At 41.3% G+C, this 12,125-nt stretch overlaps 1 pseudogene; it reads right to left on the minus strand.

Moving 5' to 3' along the window:
• Positions 1–2,243: 2,243 nt before the first annotated feature.
• The window catches only part of LOC119350720, a 53,307-nt pseudogene continuing 43,425 nt past the window's right edge, over positions 2,244–12,125 (minus strand).

A 12,125-nucleotide genomic window follows, 5' to 3' on the forward strand; every position in this document is an offset into this window, starting at 1 on the left:
AAACAAAAAATAATAATGGACCGAGACCAATAGATACACGCTAACCTGATAGCGATGGAAATTGAAAAAAGAACGCACGTCTAATTATCTTGTAAGAAAACAATGCATGAATCGAAAAAAATTGATTCACAAAATCGTAGAGATAGGTGGTGGTCGTACACAGAAGATTTGTAGAAGAAAGAATTTGAGGCAGCCTGATGGATAGAAGGTTTTCTAGAGAAGAAAATGCAGCCTACTACCTCCTGAAGAAAGAGAGAAAATAAACAGATGGACAAAAGGCTTTCTAGAGAAGAAAGAATTCGAGGCAGCCTATTACCCTTCCTGAAAAAAGAAACAAAACAAAATAACAGACAGGCAGAAGCGTCCAGTTTTGTAGTCCACCAGATAATTTAAATTTACACACACATTTTATAGTATTTTGCGTGTATATTTACAGAAGAGCGAATTAGTGCCACTAGAATTACACTTTAAGTAGAAGGAAAATAAAAAAAAGATAATGACAAAATTGGCACACAACTTACACATAAATTGCGCTTTATTATAATATGCAAGAATAAGAATATAATATGCGAGAATTAACATACTGGAATTGGTATTACCCTTTAAGAATAAATAAAAATAAAAAATGACCAAATTTGCACATATATTATATAGAAATTGCGCTTTTCTATAATAAGCAAGGATAAGAATATAATATGCGAGAATTAACATATTGGAATTGGTATTACCCTTTAAGAATAAATAAAAATGAATGAAAATACAAAATGACCAAATTTGCACATATATTATATAGAAATTGTGCTTTTCTATAATAAGCAAGAATAAGAATGTAATATGCGAGAATTAACATATTGGAATTGGTATTACCCTTTAAGAATAAATAAAAATGAAAAAAATGACCGAATTTGCACATATTTTATATAGAAATTGCGCTTTTCTATAATATGCAAGAATAATCATGTAAGTTTGGAAATTTACCAAAAAGGAAGTGCCCTAAGAATGAACGAATTAGTGGCAATGGTATTAACCTTAATCAAGAAATAAAACTAAATAAAACTGAAAAAAAACAAAATAATAAAGTTTTCTAAGAAAGAATAAATTAATGGCACTGGTATTACTCCTTAAGATTAAAGAAAGTGAAAAAAGAAATAAACAAATAAACAAATAATTACCAAATTTGCGCATATTTTCTCCAGAAATTGTGCTTTTCTATAATATGCAAGAATAATCATGTAAGATTGGAAATTTCGCAAACAAGAACTGCCCCGAGAAAGAATGAATTAGTGGCATTGGCATTGTCCTTAATCAAGAAAGAAAATGAAATAAAACCAAAAGAACAAAGTAATACAATTTTGTAAGAAAGAATGAATTAGTGGCAATGCTATTATACTTTAAGAAGATAGAAAATGAAATAAAACTAAAACAAAAAACAAAAAATTATAAACTAATCAAAAGTTTTGTAAAAAACAATGAATTGGTGGCATTCGTATTACACTTGAAGAAGAAAGAAAATGTAAATGAAAAATTTCCACACAATTTATACAAAAATTACGCTTTTTCATAATATGCGAGAACAATTATATAATAGTGGATTTTTTTGCAAAAAAAGTTGTAGTTTCTAAGAAAGAATGAACTGGTGTCATTGGTATTACCCTTAAAGTAGATAGAAAATAGAAAAATGATTAAAAATTTGCACACAATTTGTAAAAAAATTGCAGTCTTTTATGAATGCAAAGATAACTATGTAATAGTGTAAAATTCACACTCCAATATAATTTACACACATATTATGTTATACACACGTACATACTAACACTCACCCAACATTTATGCATACACATAAAAACAACTCAAGAAAAAAGAAACAAAGAAGAAAAAACAGAGATAAACACACATCAAAGTAAATAAAGCATGAACCCGAATTTCTAGACGACTGCCAAATAGCAAAAGCACCATAAAATTTATCTTTAAATTTAAACTAACGCCACCATGCAAGACTGCCCTACAAGCACGCTGATCAAATTCTTGGCCGTCCGTCAATATGCATCTACTACCCCTATAAAAGCAAGAGAGGGCGGAGAACCAGATCATCCTATCCATCGAAACATGCAATCTAATGGTCTACATCCCTCCAGCATACTAAACGCGTTTTATACTTTAATTACCCACCATGCCATTGCCTTAATTAATTACCCACCATGCCATTGGGTTAACATCGCCCCGAACACGTCGCTGCCCTCTGGCTACCACGCCATCGGGACAGTTTGGCCACCGCCCCACACCTCGCCCCACCTCTTCCCTACAACCTCCTCGCCAGCCATCGCCTCGACCGCCGCTGGACAACCTCCACATGTGCCTCTCCACAAGCGCCGCTGGACGTGCTTTGCCCCGTTCCTCGAGTTGGCCGTGGAAGAGAGAGAGAGCGAGACGGCAATGGTGGATCTAGACGAGGGGTTGCCGTCCCTTTCACTGCATCCACCAGAATAGAGAGATCGAGGGGAAGAAGCTTGACGATGGTGCCCCAGCCCGGCGCCTCTCTGCACCCACTCCCTGGCAGTGAGCCTCCGCACCCGGCGACCCTTGCTCCTTCGCCAGTGCACCATCGCGTCTGGCTGCTGCTGCTCCTCCGCTAGAGCCTTGCCGCACCCGGCCGCAGCCTCACGCGTCTCCGCGTTGGCAATCACTGAAACGAAACGGAGACAAAATGGGAAAAGATCCAAATCAAACACAAAACAAACAAACGGCTAAACTAAATAGAAAACAAAACCTCACAGCATTATTATCATGTGGATTAGATATTAACAGTAGGTACATGTGATTAGCTACGATTTGCAAAAAGAAACGACTCAAACGGAGAAACGAAACTCGAGAAACGAATGAAACAAGATCGTTTACTAATCTGGACTAAACTCAAATTTTGAAGTGTCAAAATCATGTTCAAGCAGGTTAACTGGAAAGAAAAGATCTTTACGAAGATTTAGGCGCTAGTTTCATCTAATTTGGACTAATGAGCAAAAGTTATGCTAGTTTTAAGATTAGGAGCTAAATCGCGATAAAACTTATTCGCGGATAGGTCCCTGGCCGAAAATAAAACTAAAATAGAAAAAACTACCGCGCGAACGTTCGTTAACAGAACTAAACGAACGAAAACCGTTCGTTAAACCGAACGAACCAGCGAACGTTTACTAAATAAACAAAAACTAAAACTAATAACCTATCTAAACTAAACCGATCTAAAAAAATAAAACCAGAAAACCGAACGGTTTTTACCGTTTGACCGGGAAAAGACTAGCGGCGAGTCAACGGCGGGGCGACGTGAAATGCGGCGGGTGGCGGCGGGACTCCGGCGACGGCGACGTCGGGCGACGGCGCGGTGGAGCGCAGCAGGTGCGGCGGCGCGACGCGACGCAGCAGTGGCAGCGGCACGGCGCGTGCAAGCGGCAGCGGCTCGGGCGGCTGGGTGCGGTGGCAGTGGTGAGCTGCGGGCGGTGGCGGCGACTTTGGAGGAGAGGAGGGGGTCAGGCGACTTTATAAAGGGGGTCCCCGGGGGAGGGCTCCGACTTGGACCCCAAGTCGGGCGGCGACGCGGCAACGGACTCCTCCGGACATCCAGGGCGGTCACGGCTCCGGCGGCGAGTCAAGGAAGGCGGCGGCGCTAGCGGGCCGGCTAGGCCTTCGGCCCAGTTCGGTCCAAGAGACTTTTTTTAAAAAAATCGCCGCCAAAGAAAAATCCTAATAAAATATAAAAAAAATCTAAAAATTTCAGAAACAATTTCCACTGTCCAAGCCTAATATTTAGGACAAGATGAATATTTTTCTGGACTAAATGCAATTTTCAAACATGCAAGTTTTCTCTAATTCAAATAAAATACAAATAAAAAAATAGTTTGATTTTAAAATTTCTTCTCCAATATTTCTCTTCTGTTGAAGAAGTCATATTATCTTCTCTCATTTATTTTTATTATTGGAAATAATTGGAGAGAAAAATATTAAAATCAAATTGATCCCATTTTTTCAAATTTGAACTAAATTCAAATATGAAAATTTGTGAAACCTCGAGCTCTCTCCTTGGGTCCTTGAGTTGCTTAAGATTTCTAGGATCATAACAAAATGCAAATAAATTATGATATGCATATGATGATCTATGTATAACATCCAAATTGAAAATTGAGATGTTACAAACCTACCCCTTAAGATGAATCTCGCCCTCGAGATTCGGGTTGGTCAGCAAAAAGGTTTGGGTGGTCCTTGCAAAGATCTTCTTCTGGCTCCCAGGTGGCTTCCTCTTCTGTATGGTGGCTCCACTGAACTTTGCAAAACTTGATAACCTTGCTACGAGTAACTCGACTATAAAACTCAAGAATTTTAACTGGCTTCTCTTCATAGGTCAGATCACTATCCAACTGAATTGCTTCTAGTGGCACTGTATCTCTAAGAGGAATGTCGACCATCTCTGAGTGGCACTTCTTCAACTGGGAAACATGAAACAAATCATAAACTCCTGACAATCCTTCGGGCAATTCCAACTTGTACGCAACTTCTCCCATGCGTTCCAAAACTCTGTATAGTCCCACAAAACATGGTGCTAGCTTTCCCTTGAATCCAAAACGTTTAACTCCTCGAAGTGAGGACACCCGAAGATATGCTCCGTCTCCGACTTCATAGACTATATCCTTCCGTTTAGTATTCGCGTAACTCTTCTGCCTGGACTGGGCTACCTTGAGTCTGTCTCGAATCAGATTAACCTTCTCCTCAGATTCTCTGATTAAGTCTGGTCCGAACAACTGCCGATCTCCAACTTCATCCCACGATAACGATGTCCTACACCTCCTTTCGTACAAATCTTCGAAAGGGGCCATCTTCAAACTGGCTTGATAACTGTTGTTATAAGAGAATTCTGCGTAGAGCAAATTGTCATCCCAACTAGATCCATAATCTAGCGCATAGGCTCTCAACATGTCCTCTAGAATCTGATTGATTCTCTCGGTCTGTCCATCTGTCTGTGGATGAAAGGCTGTACTGAACTCTAGCCTGGTACCCAAAATTTCATGCAACTGATTCCAAAACTTTGAAGTAAACTGTGTTCCTCTATTTGATACAATGGTCCTCGGAACTCCATGCAGACATACGATCCTGGTCATGTATATCTTTGCCAACTTAGCACTCGTATAAGTTGTCTTCACCGGGATGAAATGGGCTATTTCGTCAAACGATCGACTACAACCTAGATAGAGTCATAGCATGAACGAGTCCTGGGTAATCTAGTGATAAAATCCATGCCAAGTTTATCCCACTTCCATTTGGGTATCGGCAATGGTTGTAGCAATCTTGATGGCTTCTGATGCTCTGCCTTAACTCTCTGACATACATCTCCTTTGTCTGAGGTTCAACTCCTTCTGCGTGAAGATGTATTTTAAACTCTTATGATCCGTGTAGATGTCACAACGGTTTCTAATGAGAAAGTGTCTCCATGTCTTGAGCGCATGCACTACGGCTGCTAACTCCAAATCATGCGTAGCATAATTCAACTCATGAGGTCAAAGTTGTCGTGAGGCATATGAAACAACTCTTCCTTCCTGCATAAGCACTCATCCAAGTCCTCAACGTGAAGCGTCGCAATACACTTGGAAATCCTTGCATTGGTCTGGGAGAATCAGCACTAGGGATGTAACCAAATGTTTCTTCAACTCTTGAAAACTGCCTCATAATCCTCAGTCCATTTAAACTTGGTGTCCTTCTTTAATAACTCCATCATGGGCTTCGCAATCTTGGAAAAATTCTTGATAAACCTCCTATAATAACCTGCGAGTCCAAGAAAACTTATGATCTCTCCCACTGAGGTGGGTGCCAACCATTTAGTGGCAGAAGCAACCTTGGTAGGGTCTACTGCTATTCCTTCTCCAGATATAACATGTCCGAGAAATCCAACTTCCTTTAACCAAAACTCACATTTGCTGAACTTGGCATACAACTGGTGTTCTGAGCTTCTCAAGAACCAAACGCAAATGCTCCTTATGCTCTTCTTCATTCTTTGAGTAGACCAATATGTCATCAATTAACGCCACGATGAACTTATCCAAAAACTCCATGAACACCTTGTTCATCATATTCATGAAATAGGCAGGGGCATTGGTCAAACCAAATGACATAACTGTATACTCATATAACCCATACCTCATAGTAAAAGTTGTCTTAGGTATATCCTGCTCTTGGATCTTCAACTAGTGATAACCTGACCGAATATCGATCTTGGAGAAAGCTTTAGCTCCTTGCAGCCGGTCCAACAAATCATTGATCATCGGTAGAGGGTATTTGTTCTTGATCGTCACCTCATTCAGCGCACAATAATCAACAACCATCCTCAAATATCCATCCTTCTTCTCAACTAGAAGCACTAGGGCTCCCCAAGGTGATGAACTTGGTCGAATGTAATCTTTCTCCAGTAACTCCTTAATCTGCTTCTTAATTTCCTCCAGATCCTTTGCGGCATCCGATACGGTATCTTTGATATTGGTCTGGTGCCTGGCAATAACTCAATCAAAAATTCAATATCTCGATCTGGTGGCATGCCTGGTAACTCCTCCGGAAATACATCGGGATAATCCTTCACCACTGGTACTTCCTCCTGAACAACTCCTGATAAGGAATTCACCTGAGTCCTCCTCGGCGCATGCCTGGACACATACTTGATCCTTTTTCCTTCTGGGGTGGTGAGAAGAATTTATTTACTGGCACAATCGATGTTTCTCTCAAACTTGGATAGCCAATCCATGCCTAGTATCACATCCAATCCTTGTGACTCCAGGACAATCAGGTCGGTGGGGAAAACATGTCTACCTATGGTTACTGGTAACTGATAGCATCCCGTACTAGCCATATACTCCGCTCCTAGGGAACTTACTAACATAGGTGACTTAAGGGCTACTGTTGGCAACTTATACTTCTCCACAAATACCCTTGAGATGAATGAATGTGATACACCAGTATCGAAAAGAACAAGTGTTGTAAATGCATTAATCAAAAACTTATCGACAACTGTGTCGAGTTGATCCTCAATCTCCTCCACACTGACGTGGTTCACCTGACCTTTGGTGAAGGGGTTGGGCTTCTTTGCAGAACCTCCATTGCCATTTCCATTATTGGCTTCAGGACAATCATTGGCATAATGTCCGGTCTTCTGGCACTTGAAACACGTAATGTGGTTCAGATCCCTCTTGGCTGGTGTTGAGGTGTTGGAACGGTTCTAACTGCTGCTTCCTCCATTCCCATTTCCATTCTTGGGGCCACTGTGGTTGTGCAAACTTGCTCCGTTGTGCGTGTGTCCTCCATGGTTATGGCCTCCATGGTTATGAGTATGTCCTCCCGAGTACGGGGAATAGCGGGGCTTCTGCTGAGCGTCAGAGGTATTCCTCCCCTGCCAATACTTCCTCTTGTGATTGTCAATCTGCTGTTGCTTGCCTTCTATCATGAGGACCCTGCCTACCAACTCTTGGTAGTTGTTGAATGTTGCCACCATCAACTGCATGCTCAGCTCATCATTGAGTCCTTCAAGAAACTTCTCCTGCTTTGCGGCAGCTGTGGCCATGTCATCTGGGGCATAGCGTGTTGACTTGCTAAACTCATCCACATACTGTCCCACTGTACGGCCTCCTTGGTGCAAGTTGCGAAACTCACGCTTCTTCATGCTCATAGATCCTGCTGAAACATGGGCGATGCGAAAAGCCTGCCAAAACTGATCCCATGTAACTGTATCAATGGGTAAGTAGTTGTGAAATTCTCCCACCAAGATGTTGCGGGTCCATCAAGATGGTGTGCGGCAAAGTGCACTCTCTCCGCATTTGTGCATCCTGCAGTGATCAGCTCTCTTCCAATCTTGTGGAGCCAGTCATCTACAACAATCGGCTCGGTGCTGCTAGAGAACACCGGCGGATTCAACCTCAAAAAACGGGCTAGGTTGTCAACAGGGGGTGGTGGCGGTGGGTTGTTGTTGTTGTTATTGTTGTTGTTGCCTTGGTTCTAGTTAGCATCTACATCAAGGCAATATGCTGCTGGATCAACCAAGTGAGCTCCGGTGGGAACACAAATCCATTGTCACGTCTCGGAGGCATCTGATGGTTAGAAGGGGTGAGAAAACAGAATAGAATAAGGTCTAAGAGAGATTCATTACCTATATGCTCATGAGACAAATCACAATCAATTCACTTCATACAATAGCACACGAGGTTCACACAAAGGATCTAACTACGATTAGAAACTTGATCGATGCTAACTACTTGGAAGAATACTACTAGTAACATGGTGGTCATCTAGAAATTTTGACCAGAGGAAGACTCCATGATATCTGCTCCAGCTTCGTCAACGTAGTCGTCACCATTGTCATCATTTGCATCACTATCCGTGTTGGTGTCGTCCAAGATGATGTAGTCCTCCGAACGGATCTCCTTTGCTGGTTCTCGCTTATGATTCTCCACTGTCCTAGCTTCCTCTCCAGATCTTCATACTTCTCCAGTAATACATCAATTTTTTCCTCATAACCATCGCGTGTAAACTTGAGTTGCTCTTCTAGCTCATTGATCTTCTTCATCAGCTTCTTGATCTTCTTCATGTTGAAACATACTTGATTCTCTTATCGATGAATGTGATCACCCATCTCCTAAATGTAAGTTGCAATAGATCCATCCTTCCTGGTTCGAATCATCTCCCATTCTTCGTCTCGGTGGCCACATATTTGGTAAATGGTGTTTTCCAGCTCCTTGTGATACACCTCACATATGCGTCCAAAAGTGATATGGGCGGCCATGCTCTTTCCTAAACTCCAGCTTGGTGCATCCAGGTAGAAATCAATAGGCTCCGTTGTTGGCACACATGTCCTCCCAGGTACCCAGACTTTGATCTTCCAGCGCTCCCCTTCCGGTACAATTGTAGAGAAAGTCCCCGTGAAGCTTGGTAGTCCGATGTTCAGGTATTTAGTGACTTCCTTCAAGTGTCATCCGAAAGGGGTGTCGTCATCCGGCTGAGTGAACTTGTTCCTGGGGTCCGCCATCTATAGAGTAGAAATAGAGGAGAATTAGAAATGAGCAAAGAAGAGAAATCATGTGGCTTATTCTAGTGGTCGTGTCCTACAATCAATGTGTGCTCTGATACCATCTTGTAGCGACCATGATCCCAATGGAACGAAGTCTCTGTGCTTCAGTGTCATCCCTGGATCGGTAATGCTGACACACACAATACTCGAGGAATTATAACAGAGTTCAATCACACACTTATTACATCGAGTCCTCATAAAGAGTATGATTACATAAGAATATCATGGTTGAAGGCCATCTAAACTAAATAACTGCGGAAGCTTCGATGGTAAATGAGTCCATTAACTCCAACGGCATAGCTGGTGCAAGACAACGACCTATCGCACCTTATTCATCGTCTAAGTAGTCTGCAACATGAGACGTTGCAGCCATGTAGGCCAGCACATTGAATATGCTGGCAGAGTTACACTGTAAAGCAATGAATGCAAGAACTATCTCTACATGCAATATTTGGCTGGTGGAGGCTCTAAGTTTATGGTTTTGCATAAAGCTAGTTTTTCCCTACAACAAAGGAATAAATTTATGGGATAATTAGATTTATGCCCCTAGTTGTGTCCCACTCGTGTGTTTTACCCCTAATTCCCAAAAGTCACCGGTTCTGTCCAAGTCACTTTGCTCCTCTTATGCTTTTGCCCTTTGACTGTTTAACCGTCAGTTTGAAAACTTCATAACTAATTCATACTATATTAGAAAAATGCAAATAAGATACCAAAATGTTCATAAAAACATCACCTATATGTCAGTGTCATTTGCATTCATGAAAAAAGTGTTGAAAGGTGCACATTCGAGTTTTAGCTCTTTTGATACAAACATGAATAGTAAACTCTAAAAAAATCAAAAAAAATTTAAAAAATATGGTGGCAAAGAACGACAAATGTTCTAAGTGCTTGCCAAGTTTCATTAGGGAACGACATTCCTGGAAGTCGTGGGAAAAAATAATCTATTTTGGAGAGCTGATTGTTTTTTTTTGCCGCGGCACCCACGAATGTTATTCCCTGATGAAACTTGGCAGACACTTCAAAACATTTTTCATTTTTTGCCACCAAATTTTTTTTGATTTTTTTAGAGTTTACTATTCATGATGGTATCAAAAGAGCTACAACTCATATGTGCACTTTTCAACACTTTTTTCATGAAAGCAAATGACACTGACATATAGGTGATGTTTTTCTGAACATTTTGGTATCTTATTTGCATTTTTATAATTTAGTATGAATTAGTTATGAAGTTTTCAAACTGACGGTCAAACGGTCAAAGGGCAAAAGCATAAGAGGAGAAAAGTGACTTGGACAGAACCGGTGACTTTTGAGAATTAGGGGTAAAACAGACGAGTGGGACACAACTAGGGGCATAAATCCAATTATCCCTAAATTTATTTAAACTACTCCTAAGTTGTTCAAATATTTGAGAAGGTTCCCCCAACTCAAATCCCAATTAAACAAGTATCATCATTAAGCCCAATCAATTAATTAAAGAGTGATGAGATCAACAATAATATCCAAAATATGTCGATAATCGGGGACACGGCTAACTATGATTAGTTTATGCACTCTGCAGAGGTTGCACACTTTTCCCCACAAGACTCGACCGCATCCATGATCGAAAAATCGAGACATAGTCTTTCTGAAGCATTAACTCTCTACTCCGGGCAGACCGGTACACCTACTTTCCCTCTACATCTGCTAGTCCACCTCTTTGAGAGCTCATACAACTTACTCAATTATGCCAAAAGCCCATAATGGCTTGTGGCTGCACACGGAAGTTTCTAGTCATGAAATATCGTATGACCCCTTTGAGTATGGGTGGCGAACCGAGGAAAAATCACACGGATACCCCGGGATTTCCCTTAATGGACAGCACTGGGTTCCCCAGGTGCCCCAACCAATCCACCCAGATGTGTATTAGAGTTGCCACCTTAATTTTATCCAAGATTTATAACTCACATAACTTCCATGTGAATCACGATCCAATCCCCGTCTACGAGCATGGCTAAGCAATAATAAAGCATAACGTATATTCCCGGGGTGATCAAAAGGTATTAGGTTCCTACCTCAAGTACTACAACCAAACCACATGTTCTCAATCCTGCCCATGCAAATATTTGAGGGCAATACTAATTCAAAGTAAAAACTGGGTATAGAAGAGTATGATCAAAGTGTAACTTGCCTTGCTGACGATATGCATACTCTAAAAATTCGTAATAACAAGCTTCGCACTCCGGGTAATTTAGCATAGACAAACAGTAGCATACATAAGCAATCACTCAAACGAAATAGAGAGAAAACGGGAAAAGATCCAAATCAAACACGAAACAAGCAAACGGCTAAACTAAACACAAAACAAAACCTAACAGCATTATTATCATGTGGATTAGATCTTAACAGTAGATATATGTGATTAGCTATGATTTGCTAAAAGAAACAACTCAAACGAAGAAATGAAACTCGAGAAACGAACAAACAAGATCATTTACTAATCTAGACTAAACTCAAATTTGAAAGTGTCAAAATCATGTTCAAGTAAGTTAACTGGAAAGAAAGATCGTTACGAAGATTTAGGCGCTGGTTTCATCTAATTTAGACTAATGAGCAAAAAGTTACGCTAGTTTTATTTGTGGATAGGTCCCTGGCCAAAAATAAAACTAAAAAAGAAAAAACTACCGTGCGAACGTTCGTTAACAGAACTAAATGAACGAAAACCATTCGTTAAACCGAATGAACTAGCAAACGTTTACTAAATAAGCTAAAACTAAAACTAAAAACCGATCTAAACTAAACCGATCTAAAAAATAAAACTCGGAAACCGAACGGTTTTTACCGTTTTACCGGGAAAAGACCGGCGGCGAGTCAACAGCAGGGGGGCGAGAAATCTGGCGGGCGGCGGCCGGACTCCGGCGATGGTGAGGTGGGGCGGCGATGCGTGCGGCCGCGCGGTGGAGCGCAGCAGCGGGAGTGGCGCGGCGTGGGCAAGCGACAGCGGCTCGGGCGGCGGGGAGCGGTGGATGCGGCGGCGGTGGTGAGCGGCGGCGACTTTGGAGGA

This window comes from Triticum dicoccoides, chromosome 1B (assembly GCF_002162155.2).
Source record: "Triticum dicoccoides isolate Atlit2015 ecotype Zavitan chromosome 1B, WEW_v2.0, whole genome shotgun sequence".
NCBI lineage: Eukaryota > Viridiplantae > Streptophyta > Magnoliopsida > Poales > Poaceae > Triticum > Triticum dicoccoides.